Raw genomic sequence first — 14,578 nt, 5'->3', positions numbered from 1 at the left:
TTCTCAGAGAGATTTAAGCAGTAGTGGAGCGATAAAGTTGTAGCATATTGTCAACTTAATGTGACAATCCCAATAAGGGAATACACTACTGCCGTTTAGCCATAGGAAGCTGGACCGCTTCCTGTCGGCCTTGACACAATTACTGTGTCCTTAAGTCTGCGAGGGGGAGACAAGCTCTTCCACCCAGCCTAGCCAGCATTCAGGGACATGTTTCTGAGTCTTTGCTCGTCATCAGCCTGGGACACAGTAATTGTGTCAAGGCCGACAGGAAGCGGTCCATCTTCCTAGGGCTAAACGGCAGTAGTGTATTCCCTTATTGGGATTGTCACATTAAGTTGACAATATACTACAACTTTATATATATATATATATATATATATATATATTAAAATGTATCATATATACAGATATATATGTATACATACACACACATATATATATATAACACACATTTATATACATACATATATAATGTACATGTATATACATTTATATATAAATATATACATACACACATAACGCATACATATATATAACATATATAATATGCATTATAGATATTATTTATACATATACATACACTCTCTCTCTCAATATATTGGGTCATCCCATAAATAACACGGCTTTTTTATACTTCTTTCATTTTTCAAAATTAAAATGAACAAAGTTGCTTTTTTAAATCTAAAATATACTCTCCTTCATTTTCTACAATGCTCTTCTATCTGTCTGGCAGACTTGCAGGGCCCCTCTTCCAAAATCCACTTGTCCGTGACAAAAAATACTCCTCCAGTACTGTTCTGACTTTGTCTACAGAATTCATATCTTTTCCGTCCAAGTGATTTTGAAGATTGCAGAATAAATGATAATCAGATGGGGCAATGTCTGGCAAACATGGTGGGGGGCATTGTTTTCCATTCAAACTGCTCCAGCCTTTGAAATGTTAGCCCTGCTGTATGTGGCCAAGCATTATCCTGATGGAAGAACACCTTTCGTCTCAAACACAAAGATGGTTGTTATTCTTCTAGCGCTGACTTAGGCTGCTCAAGCTGATCTCCTTTGTTATCATTTCGCTTAGGTTTAAAACTTCAAAGTGAATTAAACCTTTTGAATCCCACCAAACAGATAACAATACCTTACATGAGTGAAGCCCTTCTTTAACCTAGGGTGCCGGTGTTTCTCCTCTCCCTACCCACTGCTTTCAGAGCTTGACATTTTTATAGAGACCCATTTCTTGTTACCAGTCACTATTCAGTCCAAGAAAAGGTTCATTCGTCAGACGTGACAGCAAAGAAGAGCACACATTCACTGTCTGCATGTGATTAGACATGTGAGGAACCCGTTGACCCATTTTGCTGACTTTTCCAATGACTGCGGCCATGCTGGAGCACCGCCTTCAGTCAAGAAAATCGACCCCAGGATTTATTCTTTGTAAGCCTAGTACTTATTCTATCAGTCTCTTTTGCCAAACATCTAAATTACGGGGACGTAAACACACTACCATTGGTTGTCAAGTGATCTTGGGGGCACAAACACAGACACACAAACATATACACACACACATACATACATATGATGGGCTTCTTTCAGTTTCCGTCTACCAGATCCACTCACAAGGCTTTGGTCAGCCCGAGGCTATAGTAGAAGACACTTGCCCAAGGTGCCATGCAGTGGGACTGAACTCGGAACCATGTGGTTGGTAAGCAAGCTACTTACCACACAGTCACAATATTTAATATTTAATATAATGATTTAATAGAAATGAAGTAAAATGTACGGTTACTCACCAATGATGAATGATATTGATTTAAGGCGATGATGATGAAAATAATGAAGATAATGACCGCACAGCAAAGAAGATTTAAAACTCTTCAGGTGACGCCTCTTCTTTTAAGTGTTTTTGGTGTTTTAGGGGATGTCATATCTTCCTGCAAGGCTTTCTTGGTGGGCATGAGGAACATTGTGATGGGAAGTTGCTGTCATTGTTTCTTCTTGGTGGTGTCACTGTTTCTTCTTCTCTGTTGAGCTGCTGGTATAATTTTAGCGCTTTCTCGCGAATGATGTTGCTGCTGAAGGGGATGTTTTTCTTTTTGCAGTCACTAAACCACAATGCCAAGGCAGATTCCATCCTGACGAAGCGCTTATTTCTCACTATCCTTATCTTTTTGGCACTTTCACAGAAACTTCCTGCTGCGGTAGTCCTCATCGCCAACCTCGTTCTTCATTATGTAACATATGGTGCTTTCTTCGACGACATAACAGCGACCTAATGCAGCATAACTTTACCTTCCTGGAACATATCCAACAGTTGTACCTTCTCGTGGAGCATCATAACTTTTTTTCTGGTGCTTAGGTTCACTGCCAGAAGCTTTAGAAGGTGGAGGGCGTTTGGGCGGCATCATAGGGCTTTGATAACATGCTGCGAAAAACATAGAACTCAACAAAATATTGGAGATAGCTATTCGACACAGCTTTTCCTTAAAAAAAACCTACAAAAATCTTCATTGCATCTAATATGTGCATACCACAATGAGAGATAGAGCAGAGGTTAAAAATAATCATGGTTTTGAAAAATTTAGTTTGTATTACAACTAGGTACAGTAATCTATACTATAATAATAAAAGAGAGAGAGAGTGAGCGAGGGTGACTGGCAAGGAACCTAATTTCCATGAGGCTATATTGGCCCACCACCTTAGAAATTATCCTGTTGAAAAAATAATGTGTATAATCAAATGCAACAATGATTTTGAAAATAGTGCTGGTATAAAGTTAACGTTCAGTCTCATGTTGTATATATCTTTGACCTGTTATCGCTAGCCCAAGTAATACTGGTACGATACACTACACTATATATATATATATATATATATAGACACACACACGTTCACTACAACACGAGGTTGTTGTTGAGAGACAAATATAGCGAGAGCGGATGAGAGAGTGTGTATGTGTGAAATATAGATAGATGTCGTTATAACTAATTAGCAAGCTTTGATTGAAAGTAGGAATAAGAGATACAAGATACAGTATACATGGTTCTAAAACAATCAAGTGATGTGATGCGCGGCTATTCTCTTCAGAGGAAGCTTCAACTGCGGCAGATAAAAAGTGTGAAAGAATATATATTGCCAAGAAAAAAGTCATAAAAAATCGCGGACGATACTTACGATTTCGCGAATATGCGGTGGTTTCCACGAACAATTATTAGTTCAGCGAATAACCGAGACCGCGAATAGACGGGAGTACACTCTAGTTATCATTTAGAAAAATATATTCAATTGCAATTCAACAAACTAACTATCAGGGGGAGGGAACTAGTTTAGAGTAATCTCCCTTGCTTCTCAGTTAGCTATTCATTCGAGGAAAGTTCGTTACATAATTGAAAGTAAAGACCATTTCTTTTGTACATGGAGACTTCCAAGGGTACCAGGCACCTAAGTTTAATGAAAAGGACCTCAGCCAACTTCGGGGACATTGAGCTAAACTGAAACTACGGACCACAGAAAAGAACTTATCTATACTTGTAAATACACACACACACACACACACACACACGCACGCACGCACGCACGTCTGCGTGCATATCAATTAAACATCCCCTCTTTCAAGCTCATATGGGTCAGACAGAATTTATTGAGGCAGATTTTCTATGGCCAGATGCCCTTCCTGTCACCAACTCTCACCCATTTCCAAGTAAGATAATATTTTTCTCCATGGCCAGACATGTTTGCCCTGAAGATTGGAAAGGAAGGACACTGCTTGTATGACAGTGATGCTCATTTACAACTATTACATGATCTCAAACAAAAGGAGACACAAATACATACACACACATATGAGTAGCATAAGATACTGATTCAGAGAATTACATGGCTATCACAGATAGCTCCTCTTACAAATTCGGCTTACTGTTCACCTAGAAATCCCACACAGAGAAGTGTAATGTAGAGTGTCCGTGCAACTAAGATCCAGAAGATCTGATTGATGAAATTATTTCATGACAACTATGATAAGTATACAAACTGTAAGAGTCAGAACATGTGAGAGGTGAATATAATCTGTCCACATAATCTTAAATATTTCTTTAACTCAGGCACAGTAAGTACTTCGATAGCTGAATCATCGAGCTGCTTTATATCCATGATAAGACGTAAAACAATAACAATAGCGTGGATAGTCTGCGGAAGTTTAATTGTCTAAATGGAGCGCCGCCTAGCCAAGGGAGATAACCTACTTATAGGAAAGCCCTATAGACAAACATCAACCAACCTTCGTTTTAACATTCTTACTCAATGCTCAAAAATGGAAGACTCAATATATAAAGAGACGGATTCCTGAAAGGACACAGATTGCCAAAAAGGCACAAATTGCTGAAAAGACACAGATTGCCAAAAAGGCACAAATTGCTTAAAAGACACAGATTGCCAAAAAGGCACAAATTGCTTAAAAGACACAGATTGCCAAAAAGGCACAAATTGCTTAAAAGACACAGATTGCCAAAAAGGCACAAATTGCTTAAAAGACACAGATTGCCAAAAAGGCACAAATTGCTTAAAAGACACAGATTGCCAAAAAGGCACAAATTGCTTAAAAGACACAGATTGCCAAAAAGGCACAAATTGCTTAAAAGACACAGATTGCCAAAAAGGCACAAATTGCTGAAAAGATACAGATTGCCAAAAAGGTACAAATTGCTGAAAAGACACACTGTATCCCTTTCTTTATACTAAAGAATATCTACCTAAACAACTCTCTCGTGGATGCCAAGTAGAAAAAGTCAAGTTTTTCACTATTGCAGACTGCACTGGCTGAAATAAAAGAGGAGCAGACATTTTTCTCCATGATTCCATTGCCTTAGATCCCAAGAACATATTTTCCAATAGCTACTGTGAATCTGTCTCAGCTGGAAATGAGTACAAGAGAGTACTGAAAAAGTTCCTGGCTTTGAGTAAAAAAAAAAAATACAGGAGGATTAGTTAATTATGATTTTATTCAACATATTCCCTTTCAGATTCACACACTTCTTGAAGCAGTCCTTCAGTTTTTCTAAGCCCTGTAAAGGAATTTGGAGGGTCAGGCCTCCAAACAGGCCTTTCGCAACACCATTAACACATATATACCCCTGGTTGTGTTGCTCCTACTTGTTCAGGCCTGAAGTTGTCAGGAAGCATCCAACTGAGCATACAAAATGTTCAGTAGGTAATCGACACCCGTAGCTAACAGCTGCATACTGTCCTTCTCTTCCAAAACGCTTAATCTAAATAGAGTGAAATTTTAAGACTTCATTTTTTTATATGGGCGTATATGGGTTAAAGCCAGGAACTTTTCAGCATTCCCTTGTACAAGCCCAGAGCTGGTGCAGGCTTCTCTTTCTCTCTCTCTCTCTCTCTCTCTCTCTCTCTCTCTTCAGTTGCTATATTCTCAATAAATATTCTGTTGTATCAAGGCCAAGAGGACTAGAAGGGTCTGCTTGGGACTACATTGGTACATGCTATGATTGGTTATGTGTAACTAGCTCACGGGATCTGATAGTATTATCATGTAAAATTTGATCTGATTTCATTGAGCCATTTGAGAACGCATTGGGAACAGACAGAGAGACAAAAGATTTTATACATATATATATGTGTGTGTGTGTGTGTGTGTGTGTGTGTGTGTGTGTAGATAATAATAGCGACAAAAATAAAAACAACAGCAATCACAAATATTAATTTCATATGACATTTTAACTATATTCAATATTTTCACAAAATCTTCAACTTTTGGCAGCAAAAATCCCCCAAAATCCTTGTATTAAAGCATCTGAAAATATTCAGCATATCTTTACTAAACTTCTTATATTTCCCACCTTCTTTCTTTCTCTCATCTTTACTTTCTTTTTTCTTTTTTTCTTTCTTTCTTTCTTTATTCACTTCTCTCTCTCTCTCTCTCTCACTCTTCCTCCTCTCTCTCTATCTATCTCTCTTCTTTTCATCTAGCACCTTTCTTCTCTCTTTTCCTCTTTCACTTTATCTTATGCCTTACTTTGTATTTTCATGTCTTTCTTTCAAGTTCACTTCTCACTTCTCTCTCTCTCTCTCTCTCTCTCTCTCTCTCTCTCTGTCTTTCTTTCTTTCTTTGAGTCTTTGTCTCACTATTTCCAGTCCCTCTGATGTACTATTTTAATGCTCAACGTGGGTGTTTGCATGTGAGATGTGAGATGTGTGTGTGTGTGCGTGCATGCATGTGTATGTGTGTATGTGTGTGTTGCATGCATGGAAATATGCTCGCATGCATGTTTATGAATACACACACACATTACATATATACATATAATATATATATATATATATATATATTTATATATATATATATATATATATATATATATATATATATACATACATACATACATACATACATACATACATACATACATTACATACATTACATACATTACATACATATATATATATTTAGATGAATGCATGTATGTATTTCTATGTTGTGTAATATTTATCTCACCAATAAAACATCAGAGATAATACATAAATAAAAAAAAAGATAAAATAAAATAAAACAACATCTCAGAAATGAATTCTTTAAAATATTGTTTTTTTTTTTTTTTTGTTTGTTTTTGTTTTTCTTCATAACCAATATTCGAAAGATCAATTTATTGATTGGAATAATTTCAACTGAAATCATTCCATGTCTTGCAATACAACAAAGACAGACAATATTTCAAATGGTAGATCCGCATCGTCTTGTATTGTTTTGTACATATTGTCATCGTTGTTGTCATCATTACCATCAACATCATTACCATAAGTTTTAACATCTACTTTTCTATACTCACCTGGATCAGGTCGAATTTCTTGAGGCAGATTTTTTTCTACAGCTGGATACTCTTACTGTCACCAACCTTCGCCTGTTTCCAAACAAGGTGATGTTTTCCTGTGGCCAGATGTTTACATGGAAGACTGCAAATGAAAAACATTGCTGTATGATGGTTAGATCATATTATTCTGTAAGCAGCGTATCGCCAGTTTTCGAGTTTCTCTGGCATATATATATTCCTCCCTGGATAGGCTGCCAGTCTGTTGCAGGATTGTTCATCTTTTATCAGCAGAGTGGACTGGAGCAACGTGAAACAAAGTGTCTTGCTCAAGGACACAACGCCTCACCCAGTCTAGGAATCAAAAGGATTATCAATAATATTAATATGCTAACTTTTTGTCTTTGTACGTACCTGATGTGTGTGTCTTACACTTCAAAGAAGTGGCAAAGTGAGAGAGAGGAGGACAGAGAGGAAGTAAGAGAGAAAGAGAGAGAGTGCAAGAGAATGAGAGAGTGAGAGAGAAAAAGAGAGAGTAAGAGACAGCGAATGGTGGAAGCCTCGGAAATTTCACCCCACCCCCACCCCATTGATCTTTTCACCTGTGTGATTTTCACTAAGAAAAAAAAAGGCTTCCACCTCACCCCACCTGTTTTTCGGTCCCCCAAAAGAGTTTTGTAGCATATTAGGATGTCACAGGAATTCATTCGATGGAAAAAAAAATTTCCAATGATTCTAGGATGGAGTGGGGGGGCTCACCCGCTTTTTCCAAACCAAAATAAGGGATTTGCAACATATTAGGAGGTCAGAGTACTTGATTCCACGCAAAAAATCCAAGTTTTTCTTTCTTAGTCAAAATCGTGGGAGTGTTAATATAGAAATTTACCATAATTTTGTTGTTATTTAGCCTCAAATGAACCCTGAAACAGCAAACCTGTCATCGAAGACATTCCAGCCTTCAGCAAACCGTCTTTTTAGGGATAATCTAGGACATTACATACAATGGGCATGTGACTTTGGCTGCTATTTTTAGCATGTCGAGTGACAAGGTAGAAGCTCTTTCATTGGTTCGATTGTGTGGGACCTGGAAGTTGTTGTTTGCAAACAGCAGCAGTAATTTTCTTCAGCTGAATACACGTCATTGATTGGTTAAAATTACGGAAATACAACAACTTTAACACGAAATAACTTCTAAAATACAAAATTTTGTCAAAAACGTTAAGAGTAAACGCTGTTCTATGTGATACATTCTACCAGTATGCATCACTTGAGAAGGTAACTTTTGCTTAACTTTACTTTTATTTTTCTGTGCATGAAGAAAATAACAAGTTACTTTTACATCTCTTTTACTTGTTTCAGTCATTTGACTGCAGCCATGCTGGAGCACCGCCTTTAGTCAAGCAAATTGACTCCAGGACTTATTCTTTGTAAGCCTTGTACTTATTCTATCGGTCTCTTTTTGCCAAACCGCTAAGTTACGGGGACGTAAACACACCAGCATCAGTTGTCAAGCGATGGTGGGGGGGACAAACGCAGACACACAAACACACACACATACATATATATATATATATATATATATGTACATATATATGATCGGCTTCTTTCAATTTCCATCTACCAAATCCACTCACAAGACTTTGGTCGGCCCGAGGCTATAGTAGAAGACACTTGCCCAAGGTGCCACGCAGTGGGACTGAACCCGGAACCATGTAGTTCGTAAGCAAGCTACTTACCACACAGCTACTCCCGCGCCTGGTTAAAGTTCCTCAGTGAATGGTTTAAAAACTTTGAATTTAACTTAAGTTCTCAAATGTGAAAACAATTTATAGCATCTAATTTGATAAGCTAGTAAGGCTCTCTTTCTTGTAATGGAATCATCCAGCAAGAGGTACATATGGGATTCCAATCCCATCAGTAAAGTTACTGTTTGTTTGGGGGGAAGTTTTTTTGCTTTTCGTGTAGTCTCAAGTTGGTACTTATAATATCTAATAGCAACCTGTATTCTTTTTAAATGTTTTTTATGAGGTTTTTGCATCGTTTGTTTATTGTTCATTAGGGAATAAAGACCAAGTAATGAACTAACAGCAACTGATTAATTATTTAATTAAGAATTAATTCAAACTGCTTGTTATTAGATTAACTGCTAATTTTCATACCCGTTGTCTAATTTTCTATTCTCTCCATTTCTTTCTCTTCTTCTTCTCTTTTTCTCACACACTTCTCCACCCCCACCCCTACACATTCTTTCTCTATATATCATTCCCTCTCTAGCTATCTCTCTCTTTCTCTCTTCCTCTTTCTCCTCTCTCTTGCTCTCCCTTTCTCCATCTCTCTCCCTCTTCCTCTATGTCGCTCTCCTCCTCTGTCTGTCTATCTGTTTGCCTTTCATTCTCCCTCTCTTTCTCTTTCAGCCGTTCTCTCTTCTTCTCTCCCATACTCCTTCTCCCTCTGCTTTTTCTCTCTGTATTTTTGTCTGTCTGTCTGTCTCTCTCTGTCTCTCTCTCTCTCTCTCTCTCTTTCTCCCTTTCTTCTCTCTCTCTCTGCCTCTTCCTCTATGTCTCTCTCCCTCTCTGTCTGTCTATCTGTTTGTCTGACACTCGCTCTCTCTCCCTCCTTCTCTCTCCTCTTTCTCTTTCTGTCGTTCTTTCTTCTTCTCTCCCATACTCCTTCTCCCTCTCTGTCTTTCTATCTGTCTGTCACTCTCGCTCTCTCCCTCTCTTTCTCTCTCCTCTTTCTCCCTCTTTCTCTTTCTGTCTTTTTCTCTTCTTCTCTCTCATACTTAATCCCTTCGTCTGTCCTTGTTTGTCCCCTCTGTGTGTAGCCCCTTGTGGGCAGTAAAGAAATAAGAAACATTAGCTTACCAGGCGAAATGCTTAGCGATATTTCGTTTGGTTTTACGTTCTGAGTTCAAATTCCGCCTTTCATCCTTTCGGGGTCGATAAATTAAGTACCAGTTGCATACTGGGGTCGATCTAATCGACTGGTCCCCTCACCAAAAGTTTCAGGCCTTGTACCTAGAATAGAAAAAAAAATTTGGAGTTTGTTTCAATCAATTTTGAACATAATAAAGAATTTAGTAAAATAACTTTGCCATTCTTAAGTTGGTGTTTGTAACATAAATTAACATGAATTAACATGAAAGTGGGAGTGGGGGAGGGAAAAGGGGGTGAGAGGAGAGGGGAGGGGCGGAGAGAGAGGGAGTGGGGAAGGGAGAGGGATGGAACAAGAGAGTGAAAAACATTAAAACGTCTGATGTCAAATGAGTCAGCATTGAATCAGCAATGCTAAATAAACAACACCAAAATGGCTGTGCCAAAGCATCTCAGACCCAAAAAGACATCCCCAAAAGTTTTCAATAAACCTTTTAACAACAACAACAGTAACCATCATCATCGTTTAACATCTGACTTCCATGTTGGCATGAGTTGGGTAGTTTGACAGGAGCCAGCAATCCAGACGACTGCACCAAGTTTCCACATCTGTTTTGGCATGGTTTTTACAGCTAGATAACCCTTAATAATACCAACCACTTCACAGAGTTTACTGGGTGCTTTTTACATGGCACCAGCACTAGTGAGGTCACCAAGTAACTTGCAAGACAAGGCTCCTCAACTGAGCGGAGTATAGTATCAAGGGAGGTAGCTTTTGTGCCGAGTGATGAGAGGTTAAGGTATGATAGCGGGATAGAAATGTTTGACCTGCACTGGAGGAGATACATGGTTGAGCCATTGGGTAAAAGAGAGAAGATGGCGGTGCAGAAGGGTCAGGACACAGTCTCAAGTTACAGGAAGGTGAATCTAAGAAAAGTAGTCCAAGGAGTTAGACAGGGCGAGTAGGAAGATGAGTTCATGAGTGGCAGATGGATAGAGATGGATGATAGAGGGGAATGCAGGAAATGTTGGACCTCCTATAAGATGATATTCACCACCTATGAACAGAGCACAATAAGCAGAGGATTTCACTTCAAAAAAACAGAAACTATCAATTCCTATTTCATTCATTAAATCATGTAATACCTGTTATTTTTTGCACCTGTTAATCATTTATATATGATATTCGTAAATAAATTATAGCGTTTGTCTACTCCAAATCACTGCCTTGAAAATCGGTGTTCTTTTAATTACTGGGTTATTAATTCATTTCGGTTGTTATTGTTGCTGTTGTATTGTTGTTTGGTTATGTCAGTTTGTATGAACCACAAAGAGTCCTTGATACTCTCTTGCCAATTTGGCCTTCGTCATTGACCCTCGGCCATAAATGTTTAATTGTCTCTTTAACCTGTTCTATCTTCATCGTAATCACCAACATCATTGCTGCCATCACCATGATAATAATAATAATAATGATGATGATGATGATGATGATGATGATGATGATGATGATGATAATAATAATAATAATAAAGGAAACCCCAAAATGGCAGAAATTCAAAAGACGGTGCTCATGGGAACTGCTCATATCCTACGTAAAATATTGTCTATGTAATCTCAAATTTTGAAACAAACTCGTAAGTTTCTTGTTTCCTTAAACATTCTCTAGAACAATACTACGTACGAAACCAAATATATGACACCCTAGGCATAACACCAACAGGAACTTCTAACTTGTTGTCTCTTGAGGTCTCTGGGTGAGACTTGGAGTCAACTTGTACAAATGCAAAGCAAAAGTCAAACATAATAATGATAATAATAATAATAATAATAATAATAATAATAATAATAATAATAATAATAATAATAATAATGCTGATGTCGACAAAGCCCTTACCCATCAATAGTTAGTGTCCCCTGGCTTAAAATCAGAAAAAGGGTTTATCATAACAGCTCAATATCAATTCCCACCTACAAGGAGCTACCAAAGAATAATGTTGGCGTAAATAAATACATTTTGGGGTAAATGGTGAAAAAAGTTTCCTGACCCCTGGTTTAGTTGCCTGATTCTAATCTGTGTATGCAGTGACTTGCTGTCAGTATATAAAGACAATAGAGCACAGTGCAATGATTCACCCAGGGACATACACTGCTACTAAGATGGCCCAAGATGGAAAGGTGTTTTGGAAAAATTTTTATTGATTAAATTTGGAGTCATGCCATTGTTTAGAATTTATTCATGCATGTAGAAACTTTGTAAACAAGCAACTTATATACATGAATATATATAGACCTTCTATATCAGCTTTACTCCAGCATATATCTAGAACAGAATTTGAAGAAATTTTCGAAACAAACACCGAACAAACTCTACTTGACAAAACAGGAAGTTTAAAATTCTTATATATTAATCCAATAACTTTAAAATCTTTATATATTAAAATCCTTATATATTAATCCAATGAACACCTACAGAGAAACATGTAAATATACAACCTGTACACAAATACTTTTATGAACATCCAAAGCACAAGAGAAATAATTTTCATATTAACAAAGCCATGACATACCTGACCAATAACCTCAACATCAAAAATGACAACAGGAAATGCCCTAAATAATAACAAAAGTGAAACAAAAGGACCAGCCTAAATTTACCCCCTACCTACATTCTTTTGTGTAAAAAAGTCGACACACCTCATTACTAAGGGGTTAAACACGGGACTTTGTTTCTTTGACCTTTATATTGTCAAAGATAAATGCTAAGTCCAATAATACCAAAAACAGCAAAAATACTGTCAGACCTTATGCTTACATAACAAAAGAGAATCACATGCAGGCTTGTTTACAAAGGTCTACAAGCAGGAATAAATTATAAACAATAGCATAACTCCAAAATTAATAAAAAAATTTTTTCCACCATACCTTTGTATAGAAACCTAATTACCACCCAACTCAAACCCACACAACCTGGTAAAAGTAGCTCAAATGCATCGCAGTCCGACAATGGCTTAGGTGGCCAAATCTCTGAAGTCACTGTCAATGACATACTTTGAGAGAGTATTTTTCACCATGCTGACTGAATTGCAGCCTATCAGTAAATACATTATGAATATATGTTAAGTATATGTGGTTAATAATGTTTATATATATACACCATTTTGAGCGTGGCCGTTGCCAGTACCGTGTGACTGGCCTTCGTGCCGGTGACACATAAAAAGCATCCACTACACTCTCGGAGTGGTTGGTGTTAGGAAGGGCATCCAGCTGTAGAAACTCTGCCAAATCAGATTGGAGCCTGGTGCAGTCATCTGGTTCACCAGTCCTCAGTCAAATCGTCCAACCCATGCTAGCATGAAAAGCGGACATTGAACGATGATGATGATGATGATGATATATATATATATATAGTATATAGTATATTTTGTGAGTACAATTAGTGTCCAACCTCAGCTGTTGAAATTAGAGCTCTACATATATGCATGCATGTGTGTGTGTGTGTTATTTCTTTACTACCCACAAGGGGCTACACACAGAGGGGACAAACAAAGACAGACAAACGGATTAAGTCGATTATATCGACCCCAGTGCGTAACTGGTACTTATTTAATCGACCCCGAAAGGATGAAAGGCAAAGTCGACCTTGGCGGAATTTGAACTCAGAACGTAGAGGCAGACGAAATACCTCTAAGCATTTCGCCCGGCGTGCTAACGTTTCTGCCAGCTCGCCGCCTGTGTGTGTGTGCGTGCATGTTTATGCGTGTGTGTGTGTGTGTGTGTGTGTGTGAGTGCGCATGCCTTTGTGTCTGTGCCTACCTCCACTGCTTGACAACCAGTGTTAGTTTGTAAACATTTTTGTTTCTTAGCGGTTTGACAAAAAAAAAAAAGAAAAGAAAAACGAAAAGATTAAGTACCAGACTTAAAAAGTAAGTACTGGATCAATTTGTTTAAGCCAACCTTTCAAGCTGTTGTCCCCGCATAGCCGCAGTCCAATGACTGAACCAAGTAAAGAATAAAAGATAAAAATAGATGAAAGAAAACATCTGGAGCAGAACAAAAAAAATGGCTGCTTATTTAAATAAAAAAACAAAAAAACAGTTGAGGGTGGTGAGTGGAAGAGCCACAATAACAACATTATCATAATGTAATATTATTGGCTTTCAATATGAAAGGAAATTTTTTTTTTTTTTTAAAGTACCAGCTCATGGTATAAAACAAGGGGTGATTTGGAAAATGTCCAAGAAGAGAAAAGTTGATGAAAAGAGTATCAATGAAAACAAAGATAAATAAATATTAATGGGAAAATCAATGTGAAACTGTGCTTTTTTTTTTTTGCATTCATAGGTTTTTATCATTTGACAGAACAGGTGAGGATTTTATGGTTTCGTAGTGTACAGGAAAACGAAAGCATAAACTAATATCTTTTTTTTTTTATCTACAAAGAAATGTTATAATTGTGTGTGCAGGCATGTCATCACCACCACCACCACCACCACCACCACCATCATCATCATCATCTTTTAATGTCCATCCTTTTCATTCTTGTGGAGGTAGATTTTTTTTTTATGGTTGGGTGCTCTTCCCGTCACCAACCAACCCCACTTGTTTTCCAAGCAAGGTAATATTTCACTGCAGCCAAACAGGATTTTGCAAAATACTGGAAAATTAATGATACTGCTTGCATGGTGATGACATTCATTTACAAATATCGTGTGAAGTGACAGTAAACACACACAAACATATATACAAACACATGCATACATATATATATATATATATATATATGTATGTATTGTAGGGCGACCTGCTATGTTTGAGGAGACCTTGAGTCAAGTACATCATCATCAAAATAAAAATCAAATGGAAATTGTAGTTGCGATACCCATGCCGGTG

At 37.5% G+C, this 14,578-nt stretch overlaps 1 long non-coding RNA gene across 3 annotated transcripts in view; it reads right to left on the bottom strand.

The window, feature by feature from the left end:
- The window catches only part of LOC149133177 (uncharacterized), a 64,851-nt gene that overhangs the window by 6,173 nt on the left and 44,100 nt on the right, over nt 1-14,578 (bottom strand). For 2 of the 3 annotated variants that reach the window (XR_016243589.1, XR_016243591.1), the window contains exons 2-4: nt 9,677-9,829; nt 6,834-6,957; nt 1,785-2,416 (exon numbers count right to left, since the gene is read on the bottom strand). This is a non-coding gene — a long non-coding RNA (uncharacterized LOC149133177). Of the gene's footprint in view, nt 1-1,784; nt 2,417-6,833; nt 6,958-9,676; nt 9,830-13,642; nt 13,757-14,578 lie in introns of those variants that run through there. The other variant, XR_016243590.1, reaches the window with a different exon arrangement.

This window comes from Octopus bimaculoides, chromosome 11 (genome assembly GCF_046866305.1).
Source record: "Octopus bimaculoides isolate indiv1 chromosome 11, ASM4686630v1, whole genome shotgun sequence".
Taxonomy (NCBI): Eukaryota; Metazoa; Mollusca; class Cephalopoda; order Octopoda; family Octopodidae; genus Octopus; species Octopus bimaculoides.
The sequence above is the reverse complement of the archived record's forward strand: the minus strand, read 5'-3'. Positions and strand labels throughout refer to the sequence as shown.